Source organism: Antechinus flavipes, chromosome 6, assembly GCF_016432865.1.
Source record: "Antechinus flavipes isolate AdamAnt ecotype Samford, QLD, Australia chromosome 6, AdamAnt_v2, whole genome shotgun sequence".
In the NCBI taxonomy this organism is placed as follows: Eukaryota; Metazoa; Chordata; class Mammalia; order Dasyuromorphia; family Dasyuridae; genus Antechinus; species Antechinus flavipes.
This window is the reverse complement of record NC_067403.1, coordinates 252,013,276-252,023,744: the sequence shown is the minus strand read 5'-3', so window position 1 is coordinate 252,023,744 and position 10,469 is coordinate 252,013,276. Positions and strand designations below refer to the sequence as shown.

The following is a 10,469-nucleotide window of genomic DNA, read 5'->3' as shown; positions in this document are numbered from 1 at the left end:
CTTCTCAACTGCCCTGAGTCTGTAGCTCATGGTTAACAAGCACGTGAAGTATCTATCTCTTTCTTACTTCAAGTCCATTTCTCTTCTCTGTTCTTTTTGTGGACATGGAAAATGTTATTTTAATATCACCCCCATAAAACCATCCATATATTGTATTTGGTGCTTCCTTAACTTTCTCTCCAAGGTAAAGAATTTTCATTTCTCTTAAATTTTCACTAGAAGGCCTGTTAAGTTCCATCTCTTCAATCAGTTTGTCTCTTTTCCTTTTTTTTCAGAATTATTTTTTTCAAACAGAAAAAAATCTACCTCTCTTCCCTCTCCTCCTTAGTGCCCAATGACAACAAAATAAAAACAAAACCCCTGTTATAAACAGGAAAATCAAGGAAAATAGATTTCCATAATGGCCATTTCTAAAAGAAATAATTAATAGATTTGTCTATACATTGTATGTGTGAATACAAATTCATTCTGATGTTGTTTTGAAAACATGAATTTGTTCCAACATGATTGATGCATTAGAGAATAATTAGTTAAAAACAGAAAAAACTTATTTTTACTAATACTCGTTTTCCTCCATGATAATGAAAACAAAACTATATTACTTTATTCACAGACTACAGCTTTTCTATACCCACTCCCACAAGTAAATTTCTGGTCTTTTTTAAGACAAAGTGCCATATTTATTTTAAATCTTCTGGTGTAATAGGAGCGGGAGGAGAACTAGTCCACTCCCATACATTCTATTCTTCCCCCACTTAAGCCTTCATCTTGATCTGGGGACTTTTCCTGCCCCTCAGCTTAGGCATCTCTCTTGCCTATAAGCTTTAGTTTTGCTAGAGTAGGCCCCATGGAAATTGTGATATAGGCTGAGTGTCAGCCTGAGGCCTCAGACTTAGCCATCATTTGTGGTTGTATTTACATATTTCTTAACCATTTAACCTGCATCAAACTGTGCTACATCCTTATTAAGTGCCTATCTTTTTTTTAATGTATTGCTGACAAAGTTTTTGATTCTATCTATAAATCCTATGGTTTTTATTGTGTGATTTTTGCATAGCACAGAGATTTTTAAAAATGCATGTATCCTCTTATAGCAGTATTGACTAGATAAATATATGCTCATATATGTATAAGTATGTATATATATATATATATCATTCTACACTTGAGTCCATCACTTTTTCATAATGTTTCATCATGAATCCTTTGAAATTGTTTGGCAATTATATCTATTGCAGTTTCTAAGTCTTTCAAAGTTATTTTTACACTCTTGTTGCTATTATTCTGTACATTTCACTCTATCAGTTCATTTAAGTCTCCCAGGTTTCCAAGAAACCATTCCTTTCTTACATCACAATAATATTTCATTACATCTGTATATCATAACTTGTTCAGTTATTTCCCAATGGTTAGGCACCCCTTAAGATTCCCATTCTTTGCCACCTCAAAAAGAATTATCTCTCTCCCCATTTGTCTCTTTCTATATATAATATATCAGGGGGTACATAGCCATATCCATATCTGTTATCTATATCTATTTGTGACCAATGACTATTTCCACTTTTTCCTTTGGTCCTGAAAGATGGAGGCAGATTTCTTTTAAGATTTATTTAAATATGATATGTAGGCTCTTTTTTAAGATTATGGTTTTCAAATAGAATGATTCTTATTGTTTTCCAGTTTTCCTACCTGTGTCTCATATATGAAGTATATTCCAAGACCAATGATTCTTAATTTTTTTCTTGATATATCTCATGGAAAAAACAACTGACCTGGAAAACATATCAAGCAGAAAATACTTACTTTCCTACCTGTCAGGTATGTTGTAAAAGTGATTCCTTTCCTACTTATTTTCATCTTTTTGTTTCAATATTTCTTTTTGTCTCATGAAATCATTAGTTTTTATTTGATCCATTCTAATTTTCAAGGAGTTTGTTGCTTGGATGAGTTTTGTGCCTCTTATGCCAAGCTATTTATTTCCTTTCTAATTTTTCTTGTTTTTCTTTCAATTCTTTTCTCTAGTCCTCTGATTTATAAACAATTTCACAACTCTTTGTTGAAGGCTTTCTTCATCTCTTGCAGAAGTTCTAGGTGAGTTTATGCCCAGGTTATGTTTCTCTGTAAGACTTTGGAAGCATTTTGGAGTCATTATCCTTTGCATTTATGTCTTTAGTACTGATTACCATAATGGCCTTTTACAGTGGGATTCCTTTTTTTTTTTGTTTGTTCATTCTTCCAATCCACTTTTTGACTTCAGGCTATCTTAGAGACTGATATATTTTTGGAGAGAGGATCTGGCTTAGTTTTATTGTTGCTTTCTTCAGGGTATGAAGTGCTGTATTATTACAAGCTCTTACAGCTCAGGTTGAGGACCTGCAGATTTTCAGTGCTCCCAAAATCTGATCACTGGCCCCCTAGCCTGAGTTCTGCAATTCTTGACCTGGGATTGAATCTGAACCACAGTAGATGCTTCAGGATCCATCCCCTTTGAGCAAGCTAGAAAGTTCTGTAACTTCAGAATGATAGAATTATAGGCTTCCCTTTGGTCTGGGAAAACTGCTATGGTTATTCCCCTGCAGGCTTCAGATCAGGATAGAAGCTAGAATTAAGACCTTGCTCCTGGGATTTTAGCCACACTGCTGCTTGCTTCTGAACTTCTTTTTTTTTTTTTTTTTTTGATACACAGGCCAGAGCTGGCAATTGCTCCTTAGCCCTTAGCGCAAGTCCCTACTTCAATCTTCCCTGGATCTGTAGCCCAGAACTGGGTAATGAGTGACAAAGCTGCCAGTTGGCACCTGTTTTTCCGCTGTGTGTGAGCTCGTATTTTTATGTGAGTTTGGAATTTCATCTGCCCTGGGCAAAGTTCCTGGGTTGTGGAATCCTCCACAGGGGATGCTCCTGACCAGATTTTGTTCCCAGTGCTTGCAGACCTCTCTTATCTGCCTGTGTCAGCCTTGACTGGAAAAGAAGCATGATTTTTCCCTTGGATTTTCTTAACAGGGTCTGACCTAATGATTTTTAGGAATATTTGAAGACTTTAGCAAGAGGTAGGGTGAAAGGGGGAGGAGGAAGGGAGTAGGTGATGGTGGTGAGAGTATATACAGCTATACTATTTCTTGCTACAACCTTTTTTTGGCTCTCTTCCCAGTGTCCATTCCCTTTGGCTCTGCTTCTTTTCCCTAACCATCTCTGATTTTTTCAAGGATCTTAAAAGCATAACCCAGATAACTTACAATACCGAAATATGGTTTTAATTGGTTTGTGGCCCTGGACACAAATGACTATCTATACTTGCTCCATGGTGGGGGAAGAGTGGAGAGTAGGGTCCACCTTTTGGAGAGTTTTAATAGCCAAAGCTCTATGATTACTTGTTAGGCATTTGTAAAAGTGATTCTTTTTCAGTGATAGGGTAATTTAAAAAGTCATAGAGGCTCTTTTCAATTCATTTTGTGCCATTTCCTGATTGTTTGATTTTGGATCTTGAACCATTCCAGACTTGTAAATAAGGGAGGATTGAACTGGATGATGTCTAGCAGCCTTCACAAAAGACTCTGAGAAGAAGCCCCTTTGGCAGTTTTTTTTTTTTTCTAATGCTGCACTGATGGTGTGTGTTAGCTGTGGTTAATGAAGAGTTTTTTTTTTTTTTAATCACTACTGTTTGCCCTTTTTTTTTTTTTTTTGTGTGTGTGTGTGTTGATGCCCCTTTTGTCTTAGGATTTGTCACCTCAAATTTCTCTGCATTGAATTTTATTTTGTTTTTACAGAGTTGTATAATTTCAAGGTAGGCATCAGATTTTGGACACAATGATGATGCAGAATTTCTGCCTTTGGCATTTAGAGTAAAAAAAAAGTGATCTCAGACAAACTTTCTAAGTCATTTAGTTTGAACCAAGGATTGTGGGGGAGGGAGAATAAGAATGGAAGTTCTAGGACCCCACAGGGCCTCTACTGAAAAAAAAATGCTGCTTAGAAAGGAAGTGAGGCAAAAAATTCACATGAATGGGGAGAAGTGAGGGGAGGGGGTGTCAGTGAGGAGAGTAATCTGCTTCCAGTGGTCCACTGTAGTTCTTTAAAGGACTGGGTTTCAGATTCTACTCTGGTTAAGTGACCAGGGCCAAGATATTTAACTTCTAGAAGCCTCAATTTCCCCATCTGCGAAATGAGAATAATACTTTCTATGGGAAGTAGATCTTGCTAACTGCTGAGCTCAGTAATTTTTAATGTGCTGAAGGAATGTGAGAATGACCAGGGTCCTCTACATTTTGGTGACATGAGATGAAATTCGTGTTTCTGAATTGAAGTTATTCCTCCAAGTTTCCTCTTTGCTAAAAGAAGGCTAATCATGTTTCCTCACAGGATATAAAGTGCTATATGAATGGGAACTTCCTTTTTTTTCATCCAACTCCCTCATCTGGTGTGACAGCTGGGAAAAGACAAATGCTGCCCCATGTAAGGTTTTCAGTCTGCCCTCCCTGTGTCTGACAGTTCATCAGAAACTTGGTATTTTCCATGGGTTACATGAGCTGCTCATAGTTCATTTCTTACTCTCCCCATGCCCAGTGACCCGTTTTTTTTTTTACCTTTTCATATTTCTCTAATGAAATTCTTTCCCCTCCTTCCTCTGTCTCATTCTTCTTTGGTCCTATCTGGCAACCAGTAAATGAGTTTTTATTTGTCTTTCCAACAAATAAAATGATTCTGAATGGAAAGGTGCGCAAATTAGGTATAATTAACCTTAGCTTTAGTTAACTTTGTTTTAGAAGAAAGTATGGATTGACATAAAACAGTACTTATAATAAATTTACAGGAAGATTTCACATGCTATTGTTTTCTCATTAGTTATGTTGTTCTAGAAGAATTGTTGGACACTATGTAGCAAGTAGTAGAATAGAAAAGATTCCTGTTCATGTCAGATCTCAAATCCTTTCTTCACTTTCATTCCAGAAAAAGAGACCCTTAAATTAGTCTTCATGTTTATTTCCCTTTGGAAAATTCTACTGAAATACAAATCAGTATGCTGCCAGCCATGTGTCTTTCTGATACCCATCAGCACACCCCTCTCTGTGGTTCTAACATCTGTGAAAAGTCCACACTGCCTCATAGAGTTTGTGCTCCACTCCAGAAAATGATGAAGAGAGCAGAAAGGAGGCAGAAAGGCTCAAATAAAAATTATTGTTGAAGATCAGTAACTCACTCTGTGAGCTACAAAGAGCTCTGGTTAAACTCTAATAAGCTTTTTTCCTTAATTATTTGAGGGAAACATTCTTTTTGTGAGGATTGATTGTATTTTTTGAGAAGCATTTATTGTATCAAATTACTCATTTCAACTTGACAATTCTGTATTTATAATCCAAATGTTATCTTAGGCTGGCTACATGTAGATACATGGATTCTAAAAGGTGGAAGGTGATATTATCTCTGTACTATATGCTCTGACTACTTCACATCTGGAATATTGTGCTCTATTTTGGGGTGCCATATTTAGGGGATTGGTGACAAAAGGATTGCCCAGAGGTCCACTGAATGAAAGAGGATCCCTGGGTTCCTAGAATAATGGGGGCTTACTCATATTAGTGACTTTCAGTTGATTAGATCTACTTAATATGAGAGAGTGATGGAACTGGTGATATTAACCTTGGATGTGAGAGAAGATATGAGGGATGGGGAACATGATGGCTGACTTCAAATATTTGAAGGGAATGACATGTGAAAAGAAATTTGGACCTGCTATGCCTGATTCCGAAGGGTAGAACTAAGAACAATAAGTGGAGGTTACAAGAGGTGGATTTGGTCTCAGTATAGATAGGCTCCTTAGTAATTAGAGCTGTCCAAAAACGCCCTGATTCACCTTCCGGACTAGTTGATTATTTACAGCTTTGTCAACCTTCTGCTATGGGCTAGATAATCATAGGTTGGAAATAATGAGTTGGGCAAGAATGGGAATATAAGATACTCCTCTGAAGTTCATGATAGCTAGGAGATTCAGTGAGTGTTACCCAAAGTCCTCCTAACATTTGCTCATGCTAGGATAACTAATTTACCAGAGGCCCACAACTGATGGCTTTGCATCCAATGTGTATGACTGGTAAAACAACAAAGAATTCACTTATGGAGATGATCATCAGTATCAAGTGTCCTATATTATAGGAGAAAATAAGAAGGTAATTGAGTTGAAATAGCATGAATGTCTATGAATTCAAGAAGTGAGTAAAGCCTGTATCCATGGCCGAATAGGCATTTTAGATAGCCCACCCAGACATCCACCATCGCCTTCACCTGTTATGGGCCAGAAGTCTGTACTTGAAACAAGGATTCTTACAAGGTGCTAACCAAGTGGAATTGATAAGACAATGGTTTTCTAGTTAGCATGGGGATTAATAATTCTCTAGTTCAGTATGATTGATTTAATCTTACAACAAATAATGGTTCCCTAGTGATATAATGATTGGCTTATTCTCCGTGTATTGTAAATGACCTAATTATAATAGTATAATATTCTTCTCTAAAATATAATATTCTCTGGGAGCAGGTTTCTTGGGGGGGGGGGATGGGGGCTTCTGGAGGCAGCCTTCCTTTCAGTTTAGCATAATCACACCAAATGCAGCCAGGAGTTAAATTCCAAATCCTTTATTTTGTCTTTTCAAGTATTGTCTCCTTCCTTGGTCCTGGTTAGCTTTCTTAGAGGCCTATCTCTCTCCTTGGTTCCAAGAGCTTTTGCTGCTAGTTCTTTGCCTCTTCCAGTTTCAGCCTCTCATCCCTTCAAATCCAAAACCTCCAGCCAGCATAAAGGTGGAATATGGAATGAATCTGACTCTGCCTCTGATAGTGGGCTTGTGTCTTAGTGGGCTTGTCCTTTAGTGGGCTCCTTCTTATATGTGCTCTCTTAAAGATGTGAATCTTGTGGAACTCTAATAAGTACTAAGTACGTTTAGAGAACTGTTAAGCACCCTGCTGTACAACCATTGTCTCTATCAATTCCACTGACTTAGCACCTTGTAAGAATTTTAACAATAGAGCATATAAGCTGGGACAAATTCAGCCAGACAGATTCATTCCCTTTCACGCTATCGTGGTGGCAGGTCTGTCCTTCATTTCTCCACTGAAACCAAGACTCTGGAAGGCCTCCAAGAAAGCTAGCCCAGGCCCCAGGCAAGGAAACTAGATTGTGAAGGAGATAATAAAGGATTTGGACTTTATTACCTGGCTATTCTCGTGGTGATTACTCTGCTGAAAAGAAGGCTAGTCCAGAGTCCTCCAGAAAACCAATTGGAACACTACACTCGCCTCTCATATCTTGTCAGTCACCAAGTCCTGTTGATTCTACTCTTTCCCATACTCATGGAGACCTTCCGAAGTTATTTTCCTGAACTCTACTGTCTTCTTCATCCATTCCTTCCAACCCACTGCTGCCCTCTCTATACATCTATTTTTGTCACCTTTCTGAAAGTTTTTAGTCCTGAATTTGTGACCAATGTTGTGCCAGTTGCCTCAGTGCTAGCAGCTCTGGGATGAATGGCCCTTGCATTGGATATAGGCTCCGTGATTTAGGAAGGGTACTGACAAAGTAATGCAGAGAAAGGAGAGCAGAGTATGAAGAGCAGCTCAAAATAAGGAAAATCATTAAAATAATTATTCAGAGCTCTGAGAGTAGCCTTCCCTTGGAAGCAACAGATTTGTCACTGTTCTTCAAATTAGAGGTACCTAAATACATAATTAATTCACTAAGAAGTGCTGGAAAAAAAAAAAAAAAAAAAAAAAAAGAAGTGCTGGACTTGTGTGCAGAGTATGTATCTTTCTTTGTTTTCAAGTTAACCGAACAAGCAACAATTAAGCACATATATGTGGCACTTTGCTAAGTGCTGAAGACACAAAGAATAGCAAAAGTAATTCTGCCCTGAAAGAGCTCACTCTGTAATAATGAGACAGGCATGCAAACAACTTTGTACAAACTATGTACCAAGGGAACATAGCAGGATAAATTGCAGATAATCTCAGAGGAAAAGGGAAACCCAGAAAGAATTCTTGTAGAATTCTTAGGTGAACCTGGAAGGGAAACCAGGAAGTAGAGACAGGTAGAATTCCAGGCGTGGGATACAGCCATTGAAAATGCTTCAAGTGGGAAGATAGGAGTGCCCTGTGGAATGAAAAGCATGGAGAAGGAAGATCTAAGAAGACTAGAAAAGAAGGAAGGATTCAGAGTATAAAGAACTTTAAAAGCTAAACAGAAGCTGCTTATATTGTATGATTTTACTGGTCCTTAAAGGTCACTTCTATCCTCTAGGTCTCTTGCTAATCTGCCAAGGCACGCCTTCTCCCTACTTAGCCTTAAATTCCTCTTCAAAGAATTTGGAACACGTCCTAGATATTGAGTTATTATTTTCAGAAATCCCATGCTAAAATGCACATATTACCTAGAAGGGGCTAAATACTAGTTAATGATATATTCTTGTTCTTATGCCTTTTCTGTTGAATATATTATCATTAATGAGTTTACTAGAGAATCTCACTTTCTGCTTAAACCCTTTGGAAGGCAGAAGACCAAGATAGGTTGAGATAAAATTCAGCAAAAGGCCTAGACTGCAAGGTAGAGATATGCTCTGGGTTGTTGGGCGTGGAGTAGACTAGCCTAGGAGGGTATATCACATACCAGATAATAGTAATAACAGCAAAACAAAGGAGGAAAAGGTTGAGTAGGAAGATAAAGATAAAATTAAGACCTACAGCAGGATTTGGCCCAATATCAACCTTATTGCTTAGATACAGTCTGCCACTGGGTTGAAATTCTAGAAAAGTCACATTAAGTGGTTTTCCACAGAGAAAGGAACTAAATCTGGATGAAAACAAGTTTATCCTTCCAAGAGAACCTTTCTTGCTTTAATATAACTTGATGAGAACCTGTTGTCAAGATTCTTTTTTACACATCCCAACCCCAAACATGCAAGCTGGTGCAGAACAGGGACATTGATCCTCTCCATTTCAATCTCCTCCTTTTGAGGATTCTGAATTTGGACATCATGGTAGATGATTTTTCTTTTAGAAATACACAGTCTGAAATAACTTATCTTGACCCATTTTGAAGCTTTCATACATGATTTATTGTTGAAAAAATGAGGCAGGGGCAGCTAGGTGGTGCAGTGGATAGAGCACCAGCCCTGAAGTCAGGAGGACCTGAGTTCAAATCTAGCCTCAGACACTTAACACTTCCTGGCTGTGTGACCCCACTCCCCCCAGCAAGTCACTTAACCTCAATTGCCTCAGGGGAAAAATAAAGAAAAAATGAGGCAGCTGTTTATTAATTATAAAACTTAGGGAGAAGATCCCAATTAGGGGCCGAGGGCTTAAGAAGATATTCATGGCCACACAGCTTTGGACTTGAAAGAAAATAATAACACTTTGAAAATGTTCAAGATTTTCAACTCCAGGCTTTTTTGCATCTTTTGACTGTTTCCTTCACACTCTTTCTGGAGACTCTCTAAGACATGGAGTATTAACTAGTGTGGGGTGAGTGATCTTTGCCTCTAGGGCCTCCCTCTCCTAATTTCTTCTAGGCCAATATGGACTGTGCTCAACCTGTGGTAGAACCATTTGAGTTCATATTGGTCTGATCAGTCTCAGTTGGACACATTGAACCTCGACTCTAGCACAGTGATGTCATTTTGGTCCTCTGAGCACAAAGATGACAATCAACCAATCAGCTTCTATGTTGTCCTTAATACCTCACTTCCATCAACCCTCATTTCTGGTCAGTTGCCAGATCTTGATGTTTATTTTTTTAAATGTCATTTTGTTTTCAGTTCCATATTTTCTTCCTTATTCCATCCTTGCATTGAAAATACACAAAATACACTACCAATTACACATATGAAGTCATAAAAAGATTTTCACATTAGCTGTTTACCAAGAAAGAAAGCTGATTTAATCTATACTTTGAATCCACCAATTCTCTATCTAGAGTTGGATATTATTTTTCACCATGAGTCTTGTGTGGTTATGGTAAATCATCATATTGGTCAAAGGGGCTAAGTCTTTCATACTTTTATAATATTACTGTTACTGTGCAAATTGCTTCCCTCTACATCAATTCATACAAAACATCTTAGGTTTTTCTGAAACCATTCCTTTATCATTTCTTACAGCATAATAGTTTTCCATTATATTTATATACAGAACTTGTTGATCCATTCCCCAATTGATGGGCATAGTTTCCAGTTCTTTGCCACCACAGAAAGAGCTGCTACAATTATTTTGGTATTTGGATCCATTTCTTCTTCTTCTTCTTCTTTTTTTTTTTTCTGTGACCTAGTTAGGGTATAGATTTAAAAGTAATATTGCTAGGTCAAAGGATATGCACAGCTTTATAGTTTTCTGAGTCTAGATCCAAATTGCTCTCCAGAATGGTTGGGACAACTCAACCAACAGAGCAGTAGTATCCCTACTTTCTCATCCCCAACAGCATTTGTCTTTTTCTT

The 10,469-nt window shown here is 37.7% G+C and overlaps 1 long non-coding RNA gene across 1 annotated transcript in view; it reads left to right on the top strand.

Annotated features, from left to right (window-relative positions):
- The window catches only part of LOC127539929 (uncharacterized), a 59,093-nt gene that overhangs the window by 46,364 nt on the left and 2,260 nt on the right, over positions 1–10,469 (top strand). The gene's annotated exons all lie outside the window — the stretch shown is intronic.